Here is an 8,799-nt window from a genome sequence, read left to right as displayed (position 1 = left end):
GTTTAAAAAATTATACTATTAAATCGAACATTTTTTTTTTCTTTTTGATAAGAGTACACAATTGATTTACTTTCTATAATTAAAGAAATAGTTTTCTAATTACAAAAACGAACGTGTTGTTATGTAACAGCACAATTATTAATAACGCAATTTTCCAGATCTACCACATATCGACACCCTGTAAATGATATAACAATAAAATTATATGCACAATTATCTAGAACTTGACACATATCAACAACGTGTTAATATATAACAACATAGTTATATGCACAATATGATTATATGTCTTTTAAAATATATACAAGTGTACTCATACAATAGAGAAAAAATTGTTAGATTTAATAGTATATTTAAAAAAGATAATATCGTATAAAAAAGTCAATGCCGTATAAATTAATTGAGAAAGATAAAAAGAGTTAACAATGGTAGAGTATACAAATTTTATCTCTCCACCTCACTTCTAGCTCTTTACAAACTTTTAAGTATTTACTAATATTAGTTATTAAAACTTCAAACGTGTTAAAAAAGTTAGTACCCAAATGTAAAAATAGCTATTAACCACAGAGATTCATCTGTGTAATTAACTCTTATTGTTATTTATAAACATGTCACGGTGGTTTTTATTGTTTCTTTCACTTTGTACCATAACTTCCATGTGTATGTGTACTGAACTTAACCTTATGCGCGTGTGCAAGTGTGAATCATTGTCTTGTATTGAATGATAACACTAAGAAATCTTGATCCTCTCTTAATAGTACAAATAAAAATGTAACTGACTTATACAAGATTTATAAAGCACTTCAAAGGGATATTTTTTCTCTCAAACGTGTAAGAGACTTTTCATATATGTTTAGCTTTCCAATTAATTTGTTTAGAAAAGTGGCCAAAACCATCTTACTTTTTTTAGCGGCTAACACTGGCCAAAACTATCTTATTTTTTTAACAGCTAAAACTGGCCAAAACTATCTAATGCATTAACAAAACCTTGACCAAAACCAAAACACATATGGTGTATATAGGTGGAGGGGGTAACCCAGGGGTAGCGTGCGAGGGTTTGAACCTACAACGGCTACACCGCTGCCACCCCTTCGAGTAGGCTTGGCGGGCAAGTTGCAAGGGTAGTGGAAGCTGCAGTTGTGTGGCCAAATATGACCGATGGAAACATGGGTTGAACGATCTTATGGATCCTTAAAAACTTATTTTACAACTAAACACCTTATATATAACTCATTTCTTTTATAAACACTACACCACACTTCACACACTCCTTTTTTTAACAATCTCTAAACAAACATTACACCCTCTATTAATCAAATGGCCGAACGGACCAAAAAACAAAGAGATCACGTTGGTAAGTGTTTGGTTACTTTCACGTGCGCATGGTTCGAGGGTCTTGTGAGACGTGGCGTCAAATCATAGACGTATTTCAGGAAAAAATAGGTAACAGAACCCACAAAGTATACGAACTCGTGAATAGGTGGCATATTATCCAACTTAACGGTGCTAAGTTTGACAGATTGCTCAAAGAGGCGATGAACAATCAACAAAATCAAAACGAGGACGCCATTTGGGTAACCCTTGGTGAATATAAACGGACATACGACCCCTGATAATTTGAATCTCACCTTGAGGTTTGGAAAATCATGTGAATTCATCCGCAATAGAAAGAATTTTTTATGTATTTATCAATTTTAAGTTGTGTTATTTGTTAATTATAAGTTATTTATTATCTTTATGTTTTAATAATATTATGTTGTAGTAGTTTCAATTTGTTGAATTTGTTTTTTGTTTAAAAAAAAGTTGTAGGGTATTTGAAAGGAGTGATACCAGTGTTTTGATGGTTTGAACGTAGTTTAGGATAAAAATTATGTGAAAGTGCAGGATTAAAGGAGGCTAGAATATATGAAAGGAATGGCTCCTCCACCATAAGCAAATTGAAATCTTATGTTGGGATATCAAAACTTTTGGTAGAGTTTTAATAGTCACTCCGCTTCCCAAAAGATAAAAAAGATAACAGTCATTTATCACTCGGCTAAAGCCTCATCCAATGAACTAGTTACAAGGGGAACTAGAATTACATATTGTCAAGCCATCTTTATTTGTTTCAACTCAAATCAATGTCATATTTGAACCATTAATCGGTCATTTTACATTTTCAAAGGATATATGGAACAACATGCCTAAGTCTTCGATTTACACTAGCAAGTTAATTGATGGATGTTGACATACATACGAAAAGTCTCCTCTAGACCTCTACTACCTTACACACCATATATCAAAAACATCTACGTAGCGTAACTGTGATTCAGTAAATAAATCTTGAATATATGACTTTTATTTTCTAGGGGGAAGGAGTGCCCAGATTAGATATCCAAACTCTCTCTAATCTTCTTGAGTTACGTCACTGAAACCATCCACTGCCTTCTCCTACCCTCTTTAATGGCGTCACTTAAACCTTCGTACCATCTTCCTTTTTTCTTGTTTTATTACAAATAAAACTAATTAAACACAAAAACGAATACATTTCTATAATATACAATTACTACATTCCTCAACATTAATATTAAACATTCAACACATAATTTAAAAATGAGTAAACTGCCATTTTGGTCCCTGTGGTTTGGCCAGTTTTGCCACTTTAGTCCAAATCTCAAACTTATTACATCTGGGTCCCTGTGGTTTGTATTTTGTTGCCATTTTAGTCCAAAACTCAAAATATCTCATTTTTGACTGTTTTAAGGTCCCTTTTTGTCCTTTTAGTGCAGGGGTAGTTTGGTCATAAAAGAATCTTCATCTTTTACCCAGATCTTCATCTTCCCCAAAAGTCTCACACCTCTCTCTCTCTCTTCTCTCTCTCTATCTCTAAAGTATCCTCACTCTCTCTCTAAAGTCATCACTCTCCTCCTCCTCCGGTTAACCTGCACAACTGATGAATATATATCACCTCCAAATGTATCCGTGTTTTTAAAGATCATTGAAAGAGTTGCTGGTAGGGAGATATCATGAGGATTCTGAGATCTTGTAGTACTTGCTGAGGCGTAAGTAGCTGAACTAAGTGCCTTTACTAAAACCCTAATAAGCCTGTGTTGTGAATGAATATGATCATCAATTGTGTCTGAGGACTCCCCAATTCTCATTGAATCAATCATTCTAACAACTTCTATATGCAGTCGGTTGGTGAAAAGGTTAACTCCTCCCAAGTCTTGTAAAAGAGTGACTGCTGAATTGCTGTAATCCATGAGTTTTTGTAGAGTCTTCACAGCAAACAGACAAGATTCATGTGTGTGGGCTCGGTGTCATCTAACAGGGGTAAAAAAGTTGAAACCATTCCCAAACCCCGTATAATGTTTCCAGGACTTGAAGTTGTTATCACTTGAAGTAAGTGAAATTGAAGGAGTGCTTCAATGAATGCAATAGACGGTGGATCAGTAGACTTGTTTAATGATGAAATCTCCTTTTGCAGCACATTAATTTGGGGATCTGGTGGGTGGATCTGGAAACATGAGAGAGAAACATGAGAGAGAAACATGGTGGGTGGATCTGGAAATTACCTTTACAGAAATGGCAAGCTTAGGTTTCGATTTGGCACCAGAAACGCCTCTGCCACGTCAGCATCAGCACCGTTCACCAGAGGAATCCGGAGGATGAGTGTCTTCGTCGCCACCGCCACGTCAGCTACAGCGGCGTTAACCGGAGGAGGAGGAGGAGAGTGATGACTTTAGAGAGAGAGTGTGGAAACTTTAGAGATAGAGAGAGAGAAGAGAGAGAGAGAGAGAGAGGTGGGAGACTTTTGGGGAAGATGAAGATCTGGGTAAAAGATGAAGATTTTTTTATGACCACACTACCCCTGCACTAAAGGACAAAAAAAGGGACCTTAAAACAGTAAAAAATGAGATATTTTGAGTTTTGGACTAAAATGACAACAAAATGCAAACCACAGGGACCCAGATGTAATACGTTTGAGATTTGGACTAAAGTGGCAAAACTGGCCAAACCACATGGACCAAAATGGCAGTTTACTCTTTAAAAATAATACATTTCTGAAAGGTAATTAAGTTTTTTTTTTTACAAAAATAGAAAAAATCTATAATATATAAAGAGTATTTAAAAGATAAAAACATACATTAATTTACATCACTACAATAAAAAGGGGAAATGGATTATATCACCCTAAACTAAGCAAAATTGGCCAATACCACTCCCAACTTTCAATTTGGCTCACACCACCCTCAACTAAGTCAAACAGTTTTTGACGAGCAGTACAGGAAGTGGGTTCATTCGTTTGCGAAGTGCTTGAGTTAGCGAGTTTACGGGTTATTGCTTGGTTCAACAATGAATTCTCCAAGCAGCGTTTCTCAACGTGAGTTGGTTTGGAAACAACTCTAGTTTTGGATATATCGAGGGTGAAACCGTAGAAGACGTGATCCGAAGATTTACGCAACTGCTTTCTGAGACCGAGAAGAGCGGATTAATTGTAACACTTGGTAGGATTAATAGGGCTTTTCTGTACGGTTTGCCACGTAGCAAGACATGGGACTATCGTGTTGCAGTTATCATGGGGACATACAATCATGCTACAACGGAAACAAAAGATGTGATCTCCTTAGTCAATAAATATGTCCAAGATGACAAGCAGAGGAATTAGAATCACGCAAACACATCGTCTTCTATGTCCAACTGTGGAAAGGCCGTTGCTAATTCGCCACTTGTTACCGATCTCAGCACTGCTCAGATTCCCTCATCTTCACCTGTGACTGCTACATCATCTGATGTGAAAGCCCCACACTCAACAGGATCTCATCCAGATGAAGTGGCCAAACCAGCACCGCAAGCCCAAGACCAAATTCAGCCAGACAAACCAAGATCGCTCATTGACACTGTCAACTATCTGTTCTGTACTGAACCGTGCAGGAATAGGGTTACACAAATTAGGGCACTCAATTCTAAAACGATGGACGATTACAACAGTGTCATGGCAAAGTACATCAGTCTTCGAGAGAACAATAAAATTCTCTATGAAAAGATTGACGCACTTAAGAAGGATATAGCTCAGCTTCACAGAGGCGTGAATCAACAACAATGTTGGGTTCACGACTACAAATATAGACTCACAGTTAAAACTCTTGAATGTGACTCTGTAAAGGGTGAGCTAGAGCTCCTCACTGGAAAGTATAAACAAAACGAGTTAAACATCAAAAAGTTTGATACTTCTAGTGACACTGTTCGTAATCTGTGCGATGTGCAACTTGCTTATAAAGAAAATAAGGGCAAGGGTTTGGGCTACAAGCAGGTTCCACCGCCATATAATCATAATTACTCAAGAATGCCTACTACTGAGCAAGAACAAGAAAATTATGATACAATGATATATGGTAAATCGAGTGATTATGTTCCATGGGAGCCTTTCAAACCAAAGAATGCCAGACCCGCTGATTTTAAAAAACCAATGAATTTTGTTAAAAATGCGGATCAAAATTGCTCGAACGAATCGGCTGGCGAATCTGAAAAAGAAAATGAAACCAAACCAGTAAAAACGTCAACTGAGGAGCACCAAGAAATTATGTCAAGTTATGATTCTGATTCTGTAGATAACATTAACTGTTTTAGTACATGTGCAGAATCAGTGATAGTTGAAGAGCAGTCTGTAGTGGATGATGAACCACATTCAGTTGTTGCTGATGTTGCTGATGATTCAGATGCTACCAAACCCGATCATTACGCTTGGAACTGTGTTATGTCTTGGTATGCTGAGAGTCGGGGTATTCCGATTAAAACTGATGATTCAGGTGCTGTGGTTTTAGATTATGATCATGACGAAAATGCTTTAACAGGGAAATCTGATGTTTTGTCTGATACACTTGAAACACCAGTTTCAAGTGACTCAGAAATCAGTTCTACTGATTCGGGTAACTATTCTAGTGTGCCTGAAACATCAACTGATACATCAGAAATTTTTAAACAGGATAAAGATAAGAAAGTTGATATGTTTAACTGTGTTTGTGAAGAAATTGATGAACAGGGATCATCTGATGAACCTGACATTCAAGTTGCAGATTCTGGTACTTCAGATGATGAGCGTAGCGCTTCTGGGAATTTTGAGTATGACAAACACTCAGAACTAAGAAGTGCAACGCCCGAAGAAAGTCAAACAGTTTCAAACATAGTTAATTCAACAGATGATTCAACTCTCGATCCCAAAGGATCAGATTCTGAAGAAAGCATTTCATGTAAAGCAAAGTCTACCGAATCTACTCCTTTAAAGAAAAGACAATCACGTAAAAGCAGAACCACAGAAAACGAAAATTCAAAAGGAAAACCCGTCTCTCAAACAAACTGAACCTAAGCTGAAGGGTAAAGCTGTCGATATGTTGGTGCATATTCTGTGACAACAGCTTAGATTTGGTCTTTGGATATCTTGTAATTAGTTAAACGATAAACAGTTATAGGGTTTAGCTTTGTATTAGTGAGATAATTGAGTTTGGGCTAAACTAAACCCACATTGGGTCATAGGGGACGAATTGGGCTTGCCCAAGTAGTAAACCCTAGTCCAACTTGTAAACCTTGTGTTATATGAAAAAGGTTAGGCTTTAGGGTTTAGGTTAATCAGCCAAAACAAAGTTTGTGAGAATTTCGTGAGAGCATTACTAGCTTGGACGAAATTAGGGCTAGGGATCTTGATTGATTGTAATTCTTGTTTGATAGATAATCAATAAAGACCCGGAATGAAAGTGATTTGTTGTTTCTGTTCCTACATGTTTCTGTAACAAATCTGATCTAGAGGATTCCGCACTCTAGGTTAGACATACAATTCTGTGACGATCCATACACATCAAGGGGACCTACAATTGGTATCAGAGAGTTAGGCTCTTGAAGGCTCGGTTCAGAATTGTTTGCTGTAGAAACAGGGAGTTTTTCAAATCTTTGAAAATTAGGGTTTTGAAATTATCGAAATTTTTTGTGTGTTTGATACTGATTTTCGATTTTTGTTGGCTGTTTTGATCTTCTGTTTTGTTTGATTGCTGTTTTGCAGGTTTTTGGGTTTCCAGGAAAGTTTTTGGTTGATTGTTTTGAAGAAATTTTGGTTGAATTTCTTGAAGATTCGAAGACTGTCTTCGTGTTCTTCATTAAGTTCATCATTTTTTTGTCAAGAGTTTGCTGATTTGCTTGTTTGATTGTGCCGAATTGTGTTGGAGAATCTTCAGAATTTCGAACAGATCAAGTTTCCAAAGTCAAGTTTCCAAAGTTACTGGTCCAGCGATTTTAACTATAGGCGATTTTAACAAATTCGCAGATTAGTCTAGCATATTTAACTGATCAGCGAATTTGGGAATAAACATCTCGGTGATCGGCGAAGTTAAATCCAAAGGAGACTTTGGTAATCGTATAATTTTCCACAGCGAAATTATTACGATTTTCGGCGACTTTACAGGTCGTCGTAATAGCGAATTTGACCAGCGAAAATAAACAGCGAACCTTATCAGCGAAATTGACTAGTGAACTAAATCTGCGAAATTAAACAAACACCAGACCAGCGAATTTAAGTGATTATCCAGCGAAATTAACATAACCAGCAAATTTAAAAGTGGTGGAATTTCAGTTGGCAAGCGTCGATAAAATTTCAGTGTTTTGCAAATAGAAATTGATCCGTAGCTCGTTTGACGAAACCGTTTGCACCGTTGAATTCGTGTGATTTTTAGGACAAAAAGACTCTGGAAAATCCCGAATTCGGTTTTTGACATTATATATCATTGGATTCGTCTTTTTGAGACGATTCTAACGGTGTAATTTGGTAACCACTGTTTTCGGAAATATTCTGTACGGTTTGCTCAAAGAGGCGATGAACAATCAACAAAATCAAAACGAGGACGCCATTTGGGTAACCCTTGGTGAATATAAACGGACATACGACCCCTGATAATTTGAATCTCACCTTGAGGTTTGGAAAAACATGTGAATTCATCCGCAATAGAAAGAATTTTTTATGTATTTATCAATTTTAAGTTGTGTTATTTGTTAATTATAAGTTATTTATTATCTTTATGTTTTAATAATATTATGTTGTAGTAATTTCAATTTGTTGAATTTGTTTTTTGTTTAAAAAAAAGTTGTAGGGTATTTGAAAGGAGTGATACCAGTGTTTTGATGGTTTGAACGTAGTTTAGGATAAAAATTATGTGAAAGTGCAGGATTAAAGGAGGCTAGAATATATGAAAGGAATGGCTCCTCCACCAAAAGCAAATTGAAATCTTATGTTGGGATATCAAAACTTTTGGTAGAGTTTTAATAGTCACTCCGCTTCCCAAAAGATAAAAAAAGATAACAGTCGTTTATCACTCGGTTAAAGCCTCATCCAATGAACTAGTTACAAGGGGAACTAGAATTACATATTGTCAAGCCATCTTTATTTGTTTCAACTCAAATCAATGTCATATTTGAACCATTAATCGGTCATTTTACATTTTCAAAGGATATATGGAACAACATGCCTAAGTCTTCGATTTACAATGGAGAGTTAATTGATGGATGTTGACATACATTCGAAAAGTCTCCTCTAGACCTCTACTACCTTACACACCATATATCAAAAACATCTACGTAGCGTAACTGTGATTCAGTAAATAAATCTTGAATATATGACTTCTATTTTCTAGGGGGAAGGAGTGCCCAGATTAGATATCCAAACTCTCTCTAATCTTCTTGAGTTACGTCACTTAAACCATCCACTGCCTTCTCCTACCCTCTTTAATGGCGTCACTTAAACCTTCGTACCATCTTCCTTTTTTCTTGTTTTATTAC

General features: G+C 36.3%; 1 pseudogene; it reads right to left on the bottom strand.

Moving 5' to 3' along the window:
- Positions 1-2,876: 2,876 nt before the first annotated feature.
- On the bottom strand, positions 2,877-3,532 carry LOC110931401 (annotated as a pseudogene).
- Positions 3,533-8,799: the final 5,267 nt, after the last annotated feature.

This window comes from Helianthus annuus, chromosome 3 (genome assembly GCF_002127325.2).
Source record: "Helianthus annuus cultivar XRQ/B chromosome 3, HanXRQr2.0-SUNRISE, whole genome shotgun sequence".
NCBI classification, from domain to species: domain Eukaryota; kingdom Viridiplantae; phylum Streptophyta; class Magnoliopsida; order Asterales; family Asteraceae; genus Helianthus; species Helianthus annuus.
This window is presented reverse-complemented; position numbering and strand designations above follow the sequence as displayed.